The sequence below is a fragment of the Saimiri boliviensis genome, chromosome 19 (assembly GCF_048565385.1).
Source record: "Saimiri boliviensis isolate mSaiBol1 chromosome 19, mSaiBol1.pri, whole genome shotgun sequence".
NCBI lineage: Eukaryota > Metazoa > Chordata > Mammalia > Primates > Cebidae > Saimiri > Saimiri boliviensis.
Window position 1 is genome coordinate 31,743,809 of NC_133467.1, and position 17,847 is coordinate 31,761,655.

The following is a 17,847-nucleotide window of genomic DNA, read 5'->3' on the forward strand; positions in this document are numbered from 1 at the left end:
CTCTGTCCCGCAGGCTGGAGTACAGTGGCGTGATCTCAGCTCACTGCAACCTCTGCCTCCCAGGTTCAAGTGATTCACATGCCTCAGCCTCCCAAGTACCTGGATCTACAGGTGCCTGCCACCATGCCCAGCTAATTTTTGTATTTTTAGTAGAGACAGGGTTTCGCCATGTTGGCCAGGCTGGTCTCAATCTCCTGACCTCAGGTGATCTGCTCACCTGGGCCTCCCAAAGTGCTGGGATTATAGGCATGAGCCACTGCACCTGGCCTGTTTCTAGTACATTGTCTGGTTTCTATGTCTCTCTTCTCTGTGAGTAAAGTTCTCAAAAGTGTAACCTCTACTTGCTAACAGTTTCTCACTTTCTAGCGGTAACTTGTAATCTGGCTCCCACCTTGCTCACTCTTTTGAAATTGCTCTCAAATGTCACTAGTGACTTTTTCACTGCCAAACCCAGTGCCTCTTCTCTCCGTACCTGCTGGCACTATTAGAAACTCCTCCTTAACAGTCTCTCCTTCCTTGGCTCCATGACATCTCACTTTCTTTGTCTCCTTCCTGCCTATCTGGTGGATTCTCTTTCACTCTTTGGGGGTCCTTCTTCTTCCCATCCTCTAAACATAGGTATTCCTCTCTGTGCCAGGCACTCGTCTCTGTGCAGTCTTCGTCGGCAGCTACCCTGTTCTCACGGCTTCAAGTCATCCTGCCCTGGCAGCAATGACCTCCTTTCTCCCTCCGGTTCTGACCCCGCTCCACAGCTTCCAGCTCTGAACTCATCACTTCCTCTTCCCCCACCTCATGTCCTCACCGGGTGTGATCCCCCACTAGGCTCCCTGTGCACGTGAATGACCTCGCAGTTCTGATCACTTGCCTTGAGACTCTAATATGATCTCTGAAGTTTCCCTTGTTTGCTTATCATGTCAAGGTGGCTTCAAAGTTTTTTTCATTTTGATTTTTCTGTACTCCAATTCATTTTGTGTGTTACACTTTTCACCACTGCCATGCCGATTTGGGCTCTCATCTCTCCAGGCTTATATTATTGGAATTACTTTCTATCTAGTCTTCTTGACTACTGTATCCCCTTGGTTCAAACTATTTGGTCACCTCCAGATTAATTTTTCTAAAATTCTATAGCTTTCTCCTACCCCGTCCTTCCCAAGAACCTTCAATTTCTCTCCGTTGCCTACAGAAACTCTGGCCTGACCACAAATCGGCACAATTCTGCGTTTCTTCCGGGTGTTCCCCTTCACACGGACACTGACTATGGTGCCCAACTTTTAGTTCGGTCCTTCCAGCTTCTCCAATGAGGCTATTTAAAATGGACATTTACTTATCTTATGGCTTTCAGAGGTTCAACTAAGCTACATTCCTAGTTTCTTTCCTTTTTTACCTGAATTTATAGCAACTCAATATGGTAACACTGATTGATTGGCAGTTAAATGTTTATGATGATCAAAAATGAGGAAATAATTATATTCTTTAATAAATGCTGGGTGTGTGTGTGTCGGGGGCGAGTGAATAAAAACCTCTAGAAACACAGATTCAGGTGATTAAAAAAATTTTTGGTGATGAAAGGGCTGAGAACTACCACTCTGCACTCTAGTTAATGAGACAGTTCGATGCTGTTTCCCAAGCAAACTTGTATTTTCACGTCTCCCCAGGACTCTGCCATGTTGTTCCCTCTGCCTTAAATGGAACCAAGTCCTGGGGACTCCCCACTATGTCTCAGCACCTGAATCTTCTACTTCCGTTGGGACCCTAATCGGATGTTACCTCTTCCCTCCCACGTCTGCTGGGAGCCCCCTGAGTAGAGTGACCTCTCTCTCCCTTTTGCAGCCTTCGGTCCCTCCCGCACTTTGCCGCGGGTTCGACCCTTATCTTTCCTTGCAGAGAAATTCGCTACAGGTGGGCACGGTGTGCTGCGCGTCACGCACCCAGCACCGCACCGGGAACTTAGGAAACGGTGAACAACACGGGAACTGTGCCCAAGGAAAGGGAGCCCAGGCCTACTCCGCCCCAATCTCACTCCCAGGCGCCGCCTTCCGCGCTGCCTGCCGGGCCACTGGGCCGGTCCTGAATTCATTTCCACTTCATTAACTCTGCCCCAGTCCCGCCCCCCGGCTCCAGCTCTCGTAACCCATCTCTGACAGGACCGTCTCCCTTTTCTTCCTTCTCCCTTCCCCTGTCACCCTGCCAGCTCAGCTGCTATCGCTTCGCGTATCGTCTCTTCATCTCCCTTTCTCCCCGGGTCTGTCTGGGTCTCTGTCTTTGGGTATTTCTCTCTGCACCTCCATCTGTCTGGGTCTCCGCTTCCTCGCCCCGCACGCGCCGCCCCCTGCCCAAGCCCCTCCAATCCCGGCGGCTGGAGCCTAGCGCTCCAGTCTCCCATTGGTCCGTCCGGAGACCCCCGCCCCCGCCTGCCCGGCCCCCCTCCGGGCCCCTCCATTCACACAAAGTTTGGCTCCTGCGCTGCGGAGGGAGGGGGCGGCCCGGCCCGGCCCAGCTCTGCCCCCGGCCGGCCCGACCCCGGCCCCGGCCCCCGGACAAGCCCTTATCTGATCCCAGCTCCGGGTTTAAGAGTCCTGACCCTGCCCGTCGCACAGCTCTGCTCCTTACTCCTGCCCGCCCAGTCCGTCCATCTGTCCCGCTGCCCCGCGGCCCATCCAAGGGGCCACTCCACCTCGGACCCAAGGTAAGACCCTGGCCCTGATGAAGGAGTGCTGCCCCCCGCCCCCGGCCGGGTCCTGTCCCCCTAACTCTCCGGAAACATCGGGGCCCCAGCTCCCCAGTCCCTGTCCTGCCTGGCCCCAGAGGTACCGTCTTGTTCCCCTGCCTCCCTCCTTGAGGAGGAGCCTCCTGGGAAGGGGTCCCCACGAGGAAACTACCCAGGCTGGTCATCTCAGCCCTCTCATCTAAGGAAGGAGCATTCCAGATTCCCCCTCCCACTGGGGAGACCAGCAGTTGCATCCCCGGTCCTCTAGTTAATACAGTGACAACTACACATAAGGAGGGATCCTATACACAGGCACACCAGACAGTGCCCCCTCCTCCCCATATGGACAGGTTACGCCCATGCCCAGCCCTTCCCCCACTTCCCATAGAGTGACAATCACGTAGTGACACCTGTGATTGCTAGCTCACACATGGGGAGAAAAACAGATATTGGCAGCTTAGACTGGGGAGACACAGAAGCCTTCTGTGCTCCAGACCCCTGCCCACCCAATCTCTTCCTTCCATTCTGAGTGGCTCCCATTTCAAGGCATCCCTCCTCATTGCTCCTCACCCTCACCCAGCTGTTTCACATTGAGATTTCCAAAGGAAAGGAGCGGAGGCACTTCTAAAGTGAGAAGGGCAGATTGGGTTCTATAAACTCACCCTCCAGACAGAGACGTCCTTTCCCATTTCATCTCTCCTCTCACCAGGAACTTAACCCAGGGCACCTGTGTTAGGGAAGAGATGAAGGATGGAACTTCCTGATTTGGGAGAGGAGAGCTGAACCCAGGAATTGGTAGAAGGACAACAGGGGGAAAAGTGGAGGTGGATTCTGGTGTCTGGAGGTTTAATTCCAGTGAGTGCCCCAGGCAAGGTGAGGCAGATGGGGAAGTGGAGATGGTGAAGAAGCTGGTGCAGATTTGGACCCCAAAGAGGCCAGCGCTTAAAGCCTGCTTCTGTTGCTTATTAATACAAATTCTGACTAAAGATGTCTGGCCAGTCTGCTCTTGCTGTGGTGTTTGAATTTCTTTTCTCCCCACTGGGACTGCTTTAGGCCATCTGGGTGGGAGGGAGATAATGATGGGATATTTGGGGCCCCCATGTGAAAGATGGTCTTGTTCAGGGGTGTGAGGAGGGCCCAGAGTGGTTGTCAAGAAATCAGCCCAGGAGGGGTGGGCAGCTACCACTGAGTTCAATTTAGTTTCATCCTGAAACTCTCCCTAATCTCCAAGGATTTTTGAACATATTCCTGGCATGATGGTGGGTACCATCCTGTGCCAAGTTGTAGGGCTTGTGAATTTCTCTAAGGGTAGACTGGGTATGGGGGACCAAGTTTGGAAGGAACCAGGCATCCTGACTCATAGCTGGTTCTTCAGGGAGGAAGAAACGAGGGAGGAGGGGGACGGAAGGCATCATGCCAGGGAGAGAGTCCAGGGCTGGATTTCGGAGGCAATAGGCATGGCCCGGCAGTGCCAACTCCTTTCCCCACTGCCTCCCCCCAGTCCCTTGGTGGTGGTGGCGAGGGAGGAAGGGAGGGAGAGGTTGTTGGGGGGTGATCTGGGCCAGTCCAGCCTCCCAAAGCCCTTGCCAACCTGGGTCCTGAAAGGAGCTGCTGTTTTCTGAGCCATCCCCCCACCCCCCACCCAGAGCCTGAGCAGCCAAGTTGTCTCAGCGGATATCAAATGGCAATGACTCCACTGACAGGGGGTGTGTGGGGGGTGGGAGTGGCAGGGGTAGCAGGGTTATGGTTCCAGTCCCTCTGTGGCTCTAATGCAGAACCCCTCTGCTACCCCTTACCCTGAGGGGAAAAAAATCTGTCTCCCCAACATCTGACCCACATCCAGCCTATGGGTACATATGTTTGTGTGAAGGGATTAATGATCTGCCCGCTGGTATCCCCCACCTCCTCCATGTGCCCCAATGAACCACATTCTAGCTCCCCCCAACCTGCATCACTGTGCATAAACTCATTTACAGCTCCAACTTGGTTGGCTTGAGCTACAAGGAGGTGACTGGCAGAGGACCCAGGGACCTTCCTTCCCTTGTCCTTCCCAGGGACCAGAGAGGCTGGAACACTTGGGTCAGGGTGGGCTCAGATGAAGTCCTCTGGAGTCATTCTGTGATTGGTGGGATAAGGGGTTTAAAGCTCTAGGGGGTGGGTCATGCAGAAAGATCTATTTCCTCAAAGGATACTCCTGAGTCTCCTAGTAAACTGCGTGGTTTCTGCATACAAGATGGAAAGATAGGCCGAGCCTCCTGGCATTGGTGGGGAGGAAAAGGGACATTGGGCAATGGAGTCCCTAAACTTTCCTGCCGCAGGTTATTTAGGACGGAAGAAAAAAAATCTCCACTCTCCCTCCCCTCCTCGGCCTAGATTCTTCTCTTGCCTGACTGGTCAGTGCTACTGTCCAGGCTGAGGCCAAGCTGTCCAGGATAGCAGTGGGGCCCTGGAAGGGGGCAGAGAAGGAATCAGCCAAGGCATGTTGTTGAGATGAAACTACAGAAAGATTGGAGAGGAAAGGGAGATTTAAAATATAAGTGTTTTAGCACCCAATGATGGGTGGTTGGCTGGGCAGCTCCTGGGAATGAGACCTCTGCAGTGCCACGCCACCTCGGTCTCTCCGGCAGGCTGAGTTCGATGCTTTTCTTCCCTCGTCTGAGTTTAGTCCACATGTTGCCACCATCCTTCATGAAGAGAGTGCATCTGGTGGCCCCTCTTCTGCCCCTCCCCCATCAGAACCTTGAAAGGGCAAAGAGGAAGGGATTGTGGGAAAAGCCCTCCCGTGGGTGTCGCCAGCTTGGAGCCTGGATTTGAGGTGGTGGGGGAAGGGAGGGGCTGGCTCTGGAATGTGAGAGAGAAGTAAGAGCAGAATTTTGCGGCCTGGAGAAGGAGGTTGGAGAAGCAGGAGCTAGAGAGGACTGAATTAGACCTCAAGCCTCCAACAAGGGGCAGCACAGAAAGGGAATACACGGCCATTGTGCAACTTTGCCAGTGGCAGGAGACCTGGAGAAAGGATTGCGGCTGAAGCCGGAAGGACTTAGGTTAGATTTCAGGAAGTGCATCCCAGAAAAGGGAAGACATTTGAAATGGAGACTGGGAGGGAGAGAGAGACCACCTTCTGGACCAAGAAACCAAACCAAACCAAAACTAAAGTCACCAACCAAATCCCAAAACAGGAAAGCCCAACCTTAACACTTCTGACAGGAGCCATGGAGCTCAGAGGTCGGGGATTATTGTGACAACTGTCAGGGCCTGTCCTGGTGGCTGCTGCACCTCTCTCTTACTGGTCCAGGCCTGCTTTCTGCTCTGAGAGACAGGAGGCACTTGTCTCTCAGTCTCCAAGAGCACAGCCTTGGAGTCCAACTTTGTGGGTTTAAGCCTTGATTTTCCACTGAGTAGCTCAAGAAGTCTCATCCTCACAGTATAACTGCTCCAAACTGTTGTGAGGATTCACAGTGACTATTATAAAGGGTTTGGAATGGTGCTAGTCTGTAAAAAGTGGAGTTTCAGGTCATAATGTTTCTCCTACCACTCTACCGTTTTCGGCTCTGTCATCTTTCCTGGTTCCTGGGCTTTGTCCTAACCTTTCATTGTTTTTTTTTTTTTTAGATTCTGTCCTAGGTTTCTTTCTTCCCACCCTTCTGGAGTTTGGGAAGGTGGACGAATTATCAAGTAGTTTAAGATGAAGTTCCTCCCTTGATTCCAATAGGCTGGGCATCGCTTGAGGTGGGGTCTCCATATCCAGAGCCCCTGCTTTCCACAAGTTTTTGCCAAGCAGATGTCTTGTCTTCAGATTCAACAAATGAGAACTGAGCTGTTGAGCTTTCGCCAAATAGTCTCTTTCTCCATTTTCAGCAACTTCTCTTTCCGCCAAAGACTTCTGTCAATCCCCACATCTCATCCCAGCTTTCACGGCCCTGCCTATCATTCTTCTCTTCTTCATCCCGCCTCTCCCTCTCCTGGCCCAGGTTTGCCCCCATAGCTTCTCTCAGGTTTATATGCCCTCCTCTTGTGTCTCCTGATGGGCCTGCTCATCCCATCAGCCTGGATGCCCACAGCAGCCTCCTTAATGACCTCGCTGACCCCAGCCCCTCTCTTCTCGATTCCTTCCCCTTATCCTGTAATGAAATTATCACTGTAACGGTCATGATGAGCATCAGTTTTATCTTGCCCTTTCCCTACCCAGACACATCTGTTGCCATTGGATAAAAATATCCCAATCACAGTCTTCAAGAGACTTTATGTCTTTCCCCCATCTCCTCCAGCCCTACACTTTGCAGAACTACTTAGATCCTATTCCTGGGAAGCATATCCCAGGTAGTCTCTGAGCCATTCTCCTCCCCACACTCTGGGCCCTCAAAAGGCCATTCCAGGTCTCACCCCTCCTGCAGACCTCCATTGTCCTGTTTCCCTCTCTGCTCTGCCATCTTGCTTGTCACTTGCATCTGTGACTTAGCCCAGGGTTTACTATACATGGTGATGTTGGGGGAGACATCTTGTCTTCCTCATTCACTGCGGGGGTCCCTCTAGGACAGGGCCTGTACCTCTGTCAGATTGGCAAAGACATCTCTTCTCTCTCTGGACCCTCTGGCACCCAGCAAAGGGCCTGGTTCCTAAGACACAGAGTGGCTACTGTCCAGTTTGACTCTAGGTAGGAAACAGTTCTGATTGCTTATTCTTGAGGAGGAGCCTGACTTTGGAGGTTTATGTGAGGATCCTGCAGCAGGGTGTGTATAGGATCCTATTATCTAATTCTATAGGAGCCCTCAAGAGAAACCCCTCTCCTACCAATGGCCTCATCCTGTACGGATGGATTTACCCTAAGATTACAAGCAGTAGGCCCTAGAATCCCCAGTTTATAGTCTTCTAAGCATTGTTGCTCCGCCCACTCCTACATGCAAATGCAGCTATCTAGGCTCCAGAGAGCCTTTCTCCCCTTGCCAGGGTGGTCTGACTCCAGCCTGATGCTGGGCTTGCCTGGAGTGGAAAAAGGGGTGAAAGGTGAGTCTAGTCTGAGGCATCCCCATTGTCCTGAGCATACCTCTGAGCAGGGGCTTGCAAGTTGGGAAACATGTGGGGACGTCTCCCAAGTCGGGTACAGGTCTGACCTCTTAGTGCTGCATTCTCCCTGGACCGGCCTCCTCAGCTCCACCTCTGATCCCAGTTCCAACTGTTAGAGCCAGGCACACTCCCTCTCCATGTGTCTAAACCTCCCAGTTGACCCTGTGATAAAAAAGATATGGGCAAGTGGTAAGAGGGGAGGGTGAGTTGTTAGCATCTAGAGCACTGGTTCTTAAACTTTTTAACCCCAGGACCACTTTACATTCTAAAAAATTACTGAAGACTCCAAAGAGCTTTGGTTTGTATGGGTTCTATCTATGAATATTTGCCGTGTTAGAAATGAACACTGAGACACGTGAAATATTATTAATTATTGCATGTTAACAAAATGACATATTTTTAATGAAAAGCAGCTGTATTTTCCAAAGGAAAGAAACAAAGTTAATAAGAAGAGTGACATTGTCTTATATTTTCAGAAATATTTTAAAACGTGTGGCTTAATAAAAGACAGTTGGTTTCTCATCCGCTTCTGCATTTAGTATGTTGTAATATCGTATGTCATGTAGCTTCTGGAAAACTCTACTGAACACTGTGAAATATTGAAAGTGAAAAGGGCAAATAATGTATTGTTAGCATTTTTATGAGGATAGGTTTGACTTTGTAGAGCCTCTCAGGAACCCCTAGTGGTCCCTGGACCACACTTTGAGAACTGCTAGTCTGGAGGAACCTCAGAAGTCAGTTTCAAAAACCAGGGCCAATTTGAATATCCTGGCTGATTTCCTTCAGCCACCATGGTCTTTTGAATGTTCTCACTAGGGAGGTGGTATGGGGTGGCTGGTTCATCATGTAAGTTCTGCCTCCATTCTACAACTCATTAGCCATGTGGCCTCGGCCAAATTATTAATATCCCTGTGCTTCAGTTTTCTCATCTATAAAATGGGTCTTTAAAAAGCAACCACTTTTAGAGTTGTTGAAAATCAAATGACATAATAGGAAAGGGCTCAGCGTAGTGCTCAATGCTGTGATCTCACATTAAAATCCAGAGCCGTGCCCCTGAATCCACTGTGCGTGGTCCCAAAGGCAGGGAGCTGCAGGTGATCCATACAACACTACACACAGGGGCTCAGCCCAGAGAGGGAAAGTGACTTTCCCTCTGTGGAAGTTCCCAGAGAAGTTCGACAGCATCGTTGGGCCCTGAACCCAGGAGTTCTAAGGCCTAGCTCTGTCTCTGCTCTCCCCACCAGACTTCTTTTGTGGAGAGTGGAGGAGTAAGGTTCTGAGAGGGGGAAGGAAGCAGATCTTACCTTTCTTTTCCCCAGCAATCTCAGGTGAGCCCAGGGCCGGAGCACTACAGTGGGAAGCCTTGAGGGCAGATTGCAGGGAGAACTTCCTGGCATCGACAGCTACTGGAAAGAGGAGAAAGAAAGCTGGGAAGACATTCTCAAGCCCAGAGATTTTTCTGTCTTGCCTTGTGGGGAGCAGTTCTGCAAAGTGTCCCCGGCCTTCTCTCCTGGGGCTCCTGGGAAGTCTGTGATTGAACGACCCTGCTTCTCATGAGCTGCTCAGTCCTGCTCACTGCCCTCCTCCCAGCTCTCCCACCTACCAGACCCGGGAGCCTCTCCCCAGATCACACCTTCACGCCCTGTGCTTTGCGCTGTTCCAGGGCAACATGGTGCCTTGGAAAAGGCAGCTGGAGGTGCTGAGGGTGCTAATGAGGATAGGGGTGCCTGCTGGGGTTCCCTGGGCAGGAGAAGGGAAGCCTCTCCCCACAGACTGGGGAACGGGAGGAGGCAGATGGAGAGAGAGACACATACTGGGAAGACCTAGTCCTGGCCCATTGGCCCTTCAGCTAAATTCCCCTGAGCTGGGCTTCCAGCTCCACCTCCACTAGTTCAGATTGAATTCTCGAAACAGCACAGATAGGAGGGGACTTTGTCCCTAATCACTACCTCTGCTTCCCCTGTAGTAGCTTCTTCAGCCTCCAGAATCACAACAGGTGGAGATTGCAAGGAACCCCCCAAGGAAGTAGAAGCCCCACAACCCCAAACCCTGCACACATAACACATGCCCTTTCTGCTGGGGTTGAAGGGCTCACTGTATATTACTCCGTTTTTCTTCTCCTGCCTACACAATTCCTTTGCATAGATGGTCAAACTGAGGCAGAATGTCGGAGGACTCAGACTGCCACCCACTTCTTTCTAGAGCCTAGCCTGGGACCAAGGGGCCTGGCCTCCCACAGCCCCTCCCCCTCCACTCCTACCAGTCCTTGCAGCTTTTTCCATTTGGAAAGTCCTTTCTGGGGAGTGGAAGGTTTGGGAGCCCTAGTCTAGTCTCCTCCCCTGTCTCCTGGGCAGTGGCCCCAGGAGAGCCCCTGTGGGCCAAGATCTCCTTAGTCTTAGTCCTGGCCCCCCCCCCCCCACCCCGGCCTCTACCAGCAGCCCTCCAGCTCCTGCTCCTGGGCTGTGGGACAGGGAGAGGGCTGAGGGGCTGGCTCTGCATACTAATGTCCTGCCCATTGTCAAAGCCCCTTTGTGCCAGGGAGCTCCATTGAGGCGGCTCCGGGGCGGGCACAATGGGGGCTCTGTCCCCTAGTTCCCCCAAACAGTCACCTGCTTTCAGAGCCTTCCCCCAGCCCCCCCCCCTTCGCCCCAGTGTCCGGAGGGCCCAGAGAGCATGGGGGAGTGGGCCCTGGGCCAGGGGGGATGGGCAGGAGGCGACCCCCCCCCACTCTCTGGGCAGGCTGAGGAGATGGGCATTTGTCAGGGCAGGCTGCAGAGGGCACACAGAGGGGAGAGGCCCCAGGCTCACAGGGGTGAGGGCAGTCTGTGGAGGAGTTGGAATGCAGGTTCTATGCAGCATGAGAAGGGGAAGGGGCACTCAGAGCCTGCCCACTCCTCGGTTCCATATGCTCAGCCTGGGCCTGTGGCTGCCGCCTCTCTTCCTCCCACCACAGGACTCCCCGGGGCTCATATATGCAGAGACACACAGGCACACACTCATCTATGCGGCCCCACACACGGCTCCCAACCCACACCCAAGCGGATGTGCCCAGATACAGCACACCGACCCCAGCACACAGATTGCACGTCCCCACCACCATCCCCTGGCACATGCACGTGCACACCCACCCTCCGCCCAACCCACCCCTTTCCCTTTTGCACCCCATCCAGGGCCGCAGGCAACTCAGCACCGTGTCCCTCCCCCCATGCCCTTGCCGCCCTCTGCTGCTCTGACACAGGTTATAACAAGTTTGCACTTGTTGTGACCTTAAGAATGTGGCCCTGGGGCTGAGAATGTCCTGCTGCCCCAGACTGCACCTGCTTATACGTTAACCATGGACACAGCCTGCACTGCACTCTGAGCACGGCGCCCATTCCTGCCCCAACCACGGAGAGAGTTAGGTGGGCCCAGAGCTGAATTGAGTACCCTGGACTGAGCTATATATGAAAAACGAGAGCTCCACCTGGCCTCGCTGGCACAGGTCTGGTGTCACCATCTTTGCCTTTGCCCAGGGCACATAGATATTTCCTAGCCCTTCCAGACCCTGGGAGATAGATGGAACAGTTATCATTTTCCCAGCAAGGCTCTGAGAGGTGAGATGATGTATCCAGGCAGCTGGTGGCAAGGCTGGGACTAGAATGGAGGTCTCTTGCTTCTAGGTTTTTCTTTTGTATTTTCTCCCCTCCAACAATTTGTCTCTTGGCTTCACTCAGATGACCCCACCCCCCAACCTATCTACAAATCTAACAGAGGTGTCTTTTACCCACCTTTTTTGGGAAGGAGTGGGGGCATGGTGAGGGGAAGAGGTGGGGAGAAGAATGGGTCTAGGGACCTTAAGGGGGCTTCTGGGTCTAGAAAAACCTCTGACGGTCACCTTGACCCTTGCACTACCCCCAGGCAGAGTGAGCCTACCTCCTTTCACTTCCCACCCTCCTACAGGCCCCACCCCTGCTATGAACTCTGGATCTCTGGATCTCTGGAAAGTAACCCCACAGCCTTCTTAGCTAGAGTTTAGAGTTGGGGATCTCTATCAATTACAGGTCTTTTATGATGCCTAGCACTGGACTTCCCAGTTATTATCCCATGTCTGCACGAGGATCTGTAGGCTGTACCTATGGTTCACCTATTCTGGTCCAGAGCATTTTCTAGCAGTCAGGAGCAGATGCCCTAAAAAGGGAAGAGAGGAAGGCCCACCGGGATCCCAGAGACTTGAGGGCTGACTGCGCAGCGGTGTGCTGGGGCCTGGGAGGGTGGATGGGGTCACAGCTGCAGAAACACTGTTAGATAGAGAACTAAGCTGATACGGGTTTGCTCATCAGCAAATATTATTGAGTGCTCATCACCATGATCAAAATTTCATACTCCTTCTCCCTGCCCCTTATCTAGAGTGCTTCCCCTCTGGCTACTGGATTCTGCTTAAGCCATCTCATCCATCTATCTTCCTTCGGGAAGGAACACGCCTTCCCCAGCCCTTATACTCCGGTGTGATTCTTTTGCCTTCAAATGGCCCCTACCGGAGAAAAAACTGTCCAAAGTACAACTTCAACTTTCCCTGCTGTGCTTGGGCAGTTAGTTACACAGGAGGTGGAGGACAGAGAGACATCCACCTCTGAATATAGTTGTGTGTCTAGGCGGTGTCCTCATGCCATCCCTACCCCATCCTAATTTTTTTTTTTTTTTTTTTTTTGAGATGGAGTTTTGCTCTTGTTGCCCAGGCTGGAGTGCAATGGAGCAACCTCAGCTCATCGAAACCTCCACCTCCTGGGTTCAAGTGATTCTCCTGCCTTAGCCTCCCGAGTAGCTGGGATTACAGGCACACACCACCATACTTGGCTAATTTTTTTGTATTTTTAGTAGAGATGGGGTTTCTCCATGTTGGTCATGCTGGTCTTAAACCCGACCTCTGGTGATCCACCCACCTTGGCCTCCCAAGTGCTGGGATTACTCATGTGGGCCACCATACCTGGTCCCCATCCTCCTTTTTAAGGGAGGAATGTGGATAGGGAATAAGTAAAAAGTTGAAAGGGGGCAGAGAGATTGCCTCCCAGAGTGATGGTGAGCTCCCTAGACTTCTCTGAGTGAAGGTTAGAGGCTGCTCTTCATGCAGGGAACAGGAGCCCCGAGAAGGGAAGGGAGCTGGAAGGATACCTGTCAGGGAAAGAGACTCAATTTTCTGAATATGAATGACAGGTACAGAGTACCTCTGGTTCTCCAGCTCCATCAAGGTTACAAATAAGAAGAAATTGCTCAGATAGCAACAGGTAAACTTTGACTTAACTGGAAGAATCCCCTGGGCATAAGGTATTACGAGGCAAAGGGGAGGGGCAGAAAGAGGTAGAGAACTCATTGCCCTAATGAGAAGGGAAAGTCCCCCTTTCACCTACTGAGCAGAGCTTGAGTGGCCTGGAAGATAGTTCCAATGACTCTTAGCGCCCCTACGGAGTTTTTAAGTGGTCTCAGAGGAATCTCTTGATCATTTACACAGACCCCAGTAAGAGCATCGCTGAATGTCTCCTCCTTGTGAACCTCACTATTCGCTGCTTATTCCAACTCTTGTTGGGCCAGCTGCTGCAGAGGGGAGGAAGACCCTGAGGCCTACTAGGTGGGAGGGAGGGCCAGATTGAAGAGAATGGGCTGTGGCTGTGGCTGGCTGGGGAAGAGCTTCTGTGGATAATCCTCCAAGGTTAGCTTCACAGAAACTGGCACTTTGGGACCCCAGGGTCAGGAAAAGAATCTTCTAGGAAGAGAGAATTTGAGATGAAGAAGACGACCAGGGTTATTGCTCTGATTCTGATGTAAAATAACATGAGCTACCAGCTAGCAGTGTGATCCTGGGAAAGTTACCCATCTTTCCTAGGTCTGGGCTTCCTCTTTAGTAAAATGTGGGGAATAAATGTGATGACCATGGCAGGCTTCCCCACATGAATACTCTGTGACACAGTCCAGTATCAAGTTGAGAAACCCAGAACTCAAGCAGGTTTAGGCAGGCCTGGGTTTGACTTGAGTGCACCCCTTAGCCGTCCTTCTGGGCAAGTTAGTGAACCCCTCTGAGTCTAGTTTCTACCCATGCATCTGAGGGCAATGCTGCTGCCCTCCTAGGGAGACTAGGATGAAGCGTGGCATGCAGCACCCAGCACAATGCCTGGCACACCGTAAAGGCTAAGGTAGGAAGTTCATGGTACCGTGCGAACACAGGGGGACGGCAGCCCACATTGTGGGTGGTGGCATCCAGACAGGTTTTCCAGAGAAAGTGATATCTAAGCTGAAGCCTGAAGGAGGAGTACAAATTAAGCAGAGTAGGAGAGGAAGAGTGTTCCATGGAAGAGGCCCCATTATTTGCTAAGAAAAGTTTGGTCTGTCTAAGGACTGAGAGGTTTCGTGCGGCTGGGGACATGGTGCATGCGTGAAGTGGGTGGGTACAAATAGAGACTACTGATGCTAGGATGCTCAGCAGAGACTAGGTCATAAAGGACTCTGTTCCACCTGTCATTCTAGGGCTTCAGAGATAGGGTCCCTCCACTTCCTCTCCTCTTTTTCCTACTTTTCCTTCATCCTTTCTCCCAAGACTCATTCCTCTTGTCCTTGGTTACATGAACACAAGAAAGCACTGGGCTCCCCCAGGAGGGCCTGGCCAGTGCAGGGAGAAGCTTTAAGTTCAGAGTTGTCTGCCTCTGTTCAAGTTTTGGCTTAGGCCTGAAGTTTTCTGCCTCTCTCCTTTCCCACCATGAGAGAGGGATGTGCCTGCCACAGAAAACTCTGAATTTCTTTCATTGAGGCACTCCTACTAACCACTCCCACTGTGGGACTCAGTTTCCCCATCAAGCCCCTCTCATTGTAGAGTGGGGAGAGTGTTGACGGGGTGGGGCTGAGCACAGCCTGCGGAGAAGAGCTAGGGAAACTAGAGAGAAGACTGCCAGGGAGGCTGACTCAGTGCCCCCAAGTGTCCAAACGTTGAAACTTCAATGGGAAGTTCAGAGGAAGGACTTCCAAAGGATGAGCAGGTGGCACGTGGAAAAGGGGGCCTGAGGGAGAAGAGTGAAGTGGAATAGCAACCCTACAGGCTCTTTCAAATCAGTAAATACCAGGCACTGAGAAAGACACAAAGATGAACAAAATACAAATTAAGAAGCAGTCTGGAAAAGTTTCTCTGTTTGGGAAGGTGAGGATGGTCCTTCCTGGAAGGAGGAGAGCTGATGAAATAACCCCTACAGGAGTCGGCCTTGGGGATGTTCTCACAATGGGGAGTGGCTCTTCTGCCTCCCCCACCCCGTCGCTACCTTTTGGGCCCTCCACCAACTAGGTCCAAGCCTTCCCTCATTTTTAGCCAACACCACTTCAAGTTCAAAGACAGGAAAGTGTATGGAGAAGGGCCCTTCAGCTGGGGTCTGGTCAGCCTCCCTCTCTTCTCTGAGGTGGAGAGTCCTGTCTTGGCCCTGAAATCCCCAAGGAATAGGTCCCATCCTACCCTCCCTAGTTTCTCAAATTCTGCTGGTAGATCAGGTGACAGCTCAGTGGCCTTCACCCCAAAAACCTGATCTCTGGGGCCCTGGCCATCCTGGGCCTTAAGAAGACTGCCAGGGGCCCGATGTCCCAGAGGCTGGGGGCAGACGAGGGGGTGAGGGGCTGAAGGACAGTAATTAAGGAACGTGGCTCTACTTGGCACTCCTCAGCACACACCTGCCCACCTCTTGCCAGGCTGATGGGGTTTTGGAGGATTTCTAGGGAGGTGGGATGAAGAATAGTGGGTTGGAAGTCCCCTTCAATTCTGGGGCTAGAGTAAATCCTACCCCACAAATCGCTGGAGGAAGGAGATATAAGGGATGGTGTAACGTGAGCATCATCAAGGCCCTGGGGGTGTGGAGACGCAACGTGAGTGAAAAACCCACAGGATTTGGAGACACGGGTTCTGGCTTTGGCATTAAATAAATGTCAGCAAGTGACTTTATGTCTCTGAGCCTTAGTTTCTCTAATTCAGTAATATTTTTCATTCATCTGCAAAGTAGGATAAAAATAATATCTTTATTTGCATAAGGGCCTTACAGATTTCATATACTTTAAATCATGTAATCCTGACCACATAAGGGAAGGTTTTATTGCCTCCTTAGATGAGGAAGCTGAGCCCTAGAGAGATTAAGAGACTGACTGAAGTTCCCATAGCTAGTAAGTGACACAGACAGGATGGCAAATCGCGGGAAAGAAGAATACGTAGGGACCTTTGTGACTCAAGACATGCCAGGATAAAAAATAGGTTTCATTTGTGGTGCTAACTCCATTTGATTGAAAATGGCTCTCTGTATCACCACATTGAGGATGATTGTGAGGCTCGGTTAGAAAAAAAGCACTGTAATAAATTAGTGTTATGTGGTAAGGGGTGGTGGGGTGATGAATGATGCTATATAGTGGACATTTCTAGCCCAGAATCACCCAGAGATTCTAATTCCTTCCTCTATACTAACCAATTCGGTTAAATTTAAAGGTACCGGTTTATAAAGGTGACCAAGATACAGTCTGTGCCTTTGAAGCGCTCACAGTCTCTAGAGAAGAACAAAGGATGAGGTGGCGACTGTCCCGGGAACACAGAGGGAGGGTAACTGTTTCTACCTGGGATCACTGGGAAGGCTCCACAGTGGAGAGGGTGTTGGGGAGGGGCCTTGAAGGAGGAAGAGGATTTGAAAGGGAAGAGAGTGGTCCGTCTGAAGGGGAGTCTGGGAGCAGGGAGAGGATGGTCTAGGTAGAGCGAGCTCCCCGAGCAAAGACCTGGAGTCAGGCAAGCAGAGCACAGGCTTTATTCCACGTGGCTAGAATACAGGTTGCAGAGGGAAAACATTCCAGGAAAGGCTGTGAACAGTAAGGTGGAGTCAGACATTGAAGGATTTTGCCGAGAAGTTTGGATTTCATCACAAGAGCTGTGGGAACTCGTTGAAGAATTTAAAGTCAAGTGATAGGGTTAGAATGTGTGCATGGAGGCAGTGAATGACAGAGGTGAGCACAGTGAGCCTGGGCACAGGAGGACCAGGAGACCATTGCAATGCCTGGGGTGAATCATTGAGGGCAGCCTCAATGAACATGAAGAGGAGTCGTGAAGGTGGAATTGATGGACCTAGTTATCAATCGGATGAGGGTCAAGAGAGAAAGCAAGGGTAATTCTAAGGCTTGGACACCTAGTAGAGGGTAATTCTGTGAATAAAAAGGAAAACACAGAGACTCTCTTGAGGAGGGAGGACACTGAGTCTGTACATGTTAAAATTGGAATGCTCCAGATGGTGGGGGGGCTAAGCACTTGGACACGCAGGGCAGAGGTGACGTGGAATCCATGGAGTAGGGTAAACAGTTGAGGAAGACGGAGTATGGTGGTCAGGGATGAGCGCCAAGGGTGGATGGATTCCTGAGAAATGCCAACATTTAAGGTGCAGAGGAGAGATTACAGCAAGAGGGATGATCAAAATAAACAGAGAGCTAGAGAGAGAACCTGGAGAACATGATGCGGGAGAGTAACAGTGAGAACCGTGCGCACGCGTAGTGCTTCACAACCCATGCAGTGTTCTGACACATATGGCCGTGTGGAACTCTCCGGTCACCTCGGTATTATTAGGCCCTTTTTGCAGATAAGGGAAATAGAAACTCAGATGTTTAAGTGATTTGCCCCAAATCACAAAGCCTAGAAATGGCAGGGCTAGTAGTGGCTAATCAAAGGTAGATAAAAATCAGTAGATTCCCACAACCCCTCAGTAAAAGCCGAAAAAGAGTGTTAAGAACAGACAGGTCAGTCATCAGTCTTAAGTGCGGCAGAGACTGCTGGGGTCCAGGGCTGAGAAAACGCCCTCAGACTTAATGATGGGAAGGTCAGCTGTGACACTGGAGAGAGCTTCCTGCTTCCTGTTGCTTTAACTGCACCCCCCCGCCCCCCGCCACCACCCAGGATGGCTGTGTGGAGCAAGATGGAGTTACTCTGAATTTGTACAACTGTTCTGTAGACTTCAAAACCCCATATTACAACGGTGGTTGTTACTATTATTTTATCGTTATTAGGTATTGTTAGATTGAACCCTTTGATATTGCCATAGGTAACCCATTTTTCA

General features: G+C 51.4%; 1 protein-coding gene and 1 long non-coding RNA gene across 3 annotated transcripts in view; one reads left to right on the forward strand and one right to left on the reverse strand.

The window, feature by feature from the left end:
- The first annotated feature begins 2,197 nt into the window (after window positions 1-2,197).
- KCNJ10 (potassium inwardly rectifying channel subfamily J member 10) overlaps window positions 2,198-17,847 on the forward strand; it is a 33,949-nt gene continuing 18,299 nt past the window's right edge. Inside the window, exon 1 of the mRNA XM_003937922.4 lies at window positions 2,198-2,686. The gene's annotated coding sequence lies outside the window, so the exon portion shown is untranslated. The remainder of the gene's footprint in view (window positions 2,687-17,847) is intronic.
- On the reverse strand, window positions 3,375-10,158 carry LOC141582311 (uncharacterized). Of its 2 annotated transcripts, XR_012515165.1 has the most exons (4): window positions 10,029-10,158; window positions 9,073-9,174; window positions 7,816-7,930; window positions 3,375-3,434 (listed from the first exon to the last, which is right to left on the reverse strand). It is a non-coding gene; the product is annotated as an uncharacterized LOC141582311 (long non-coding RNA). The 2 variants fall into 2 exon arrangements; XR_012515164.1 differs by lacking the exon at window positions 3,375-3,434 and having other exon boundaries at window positions 6,667-7,930.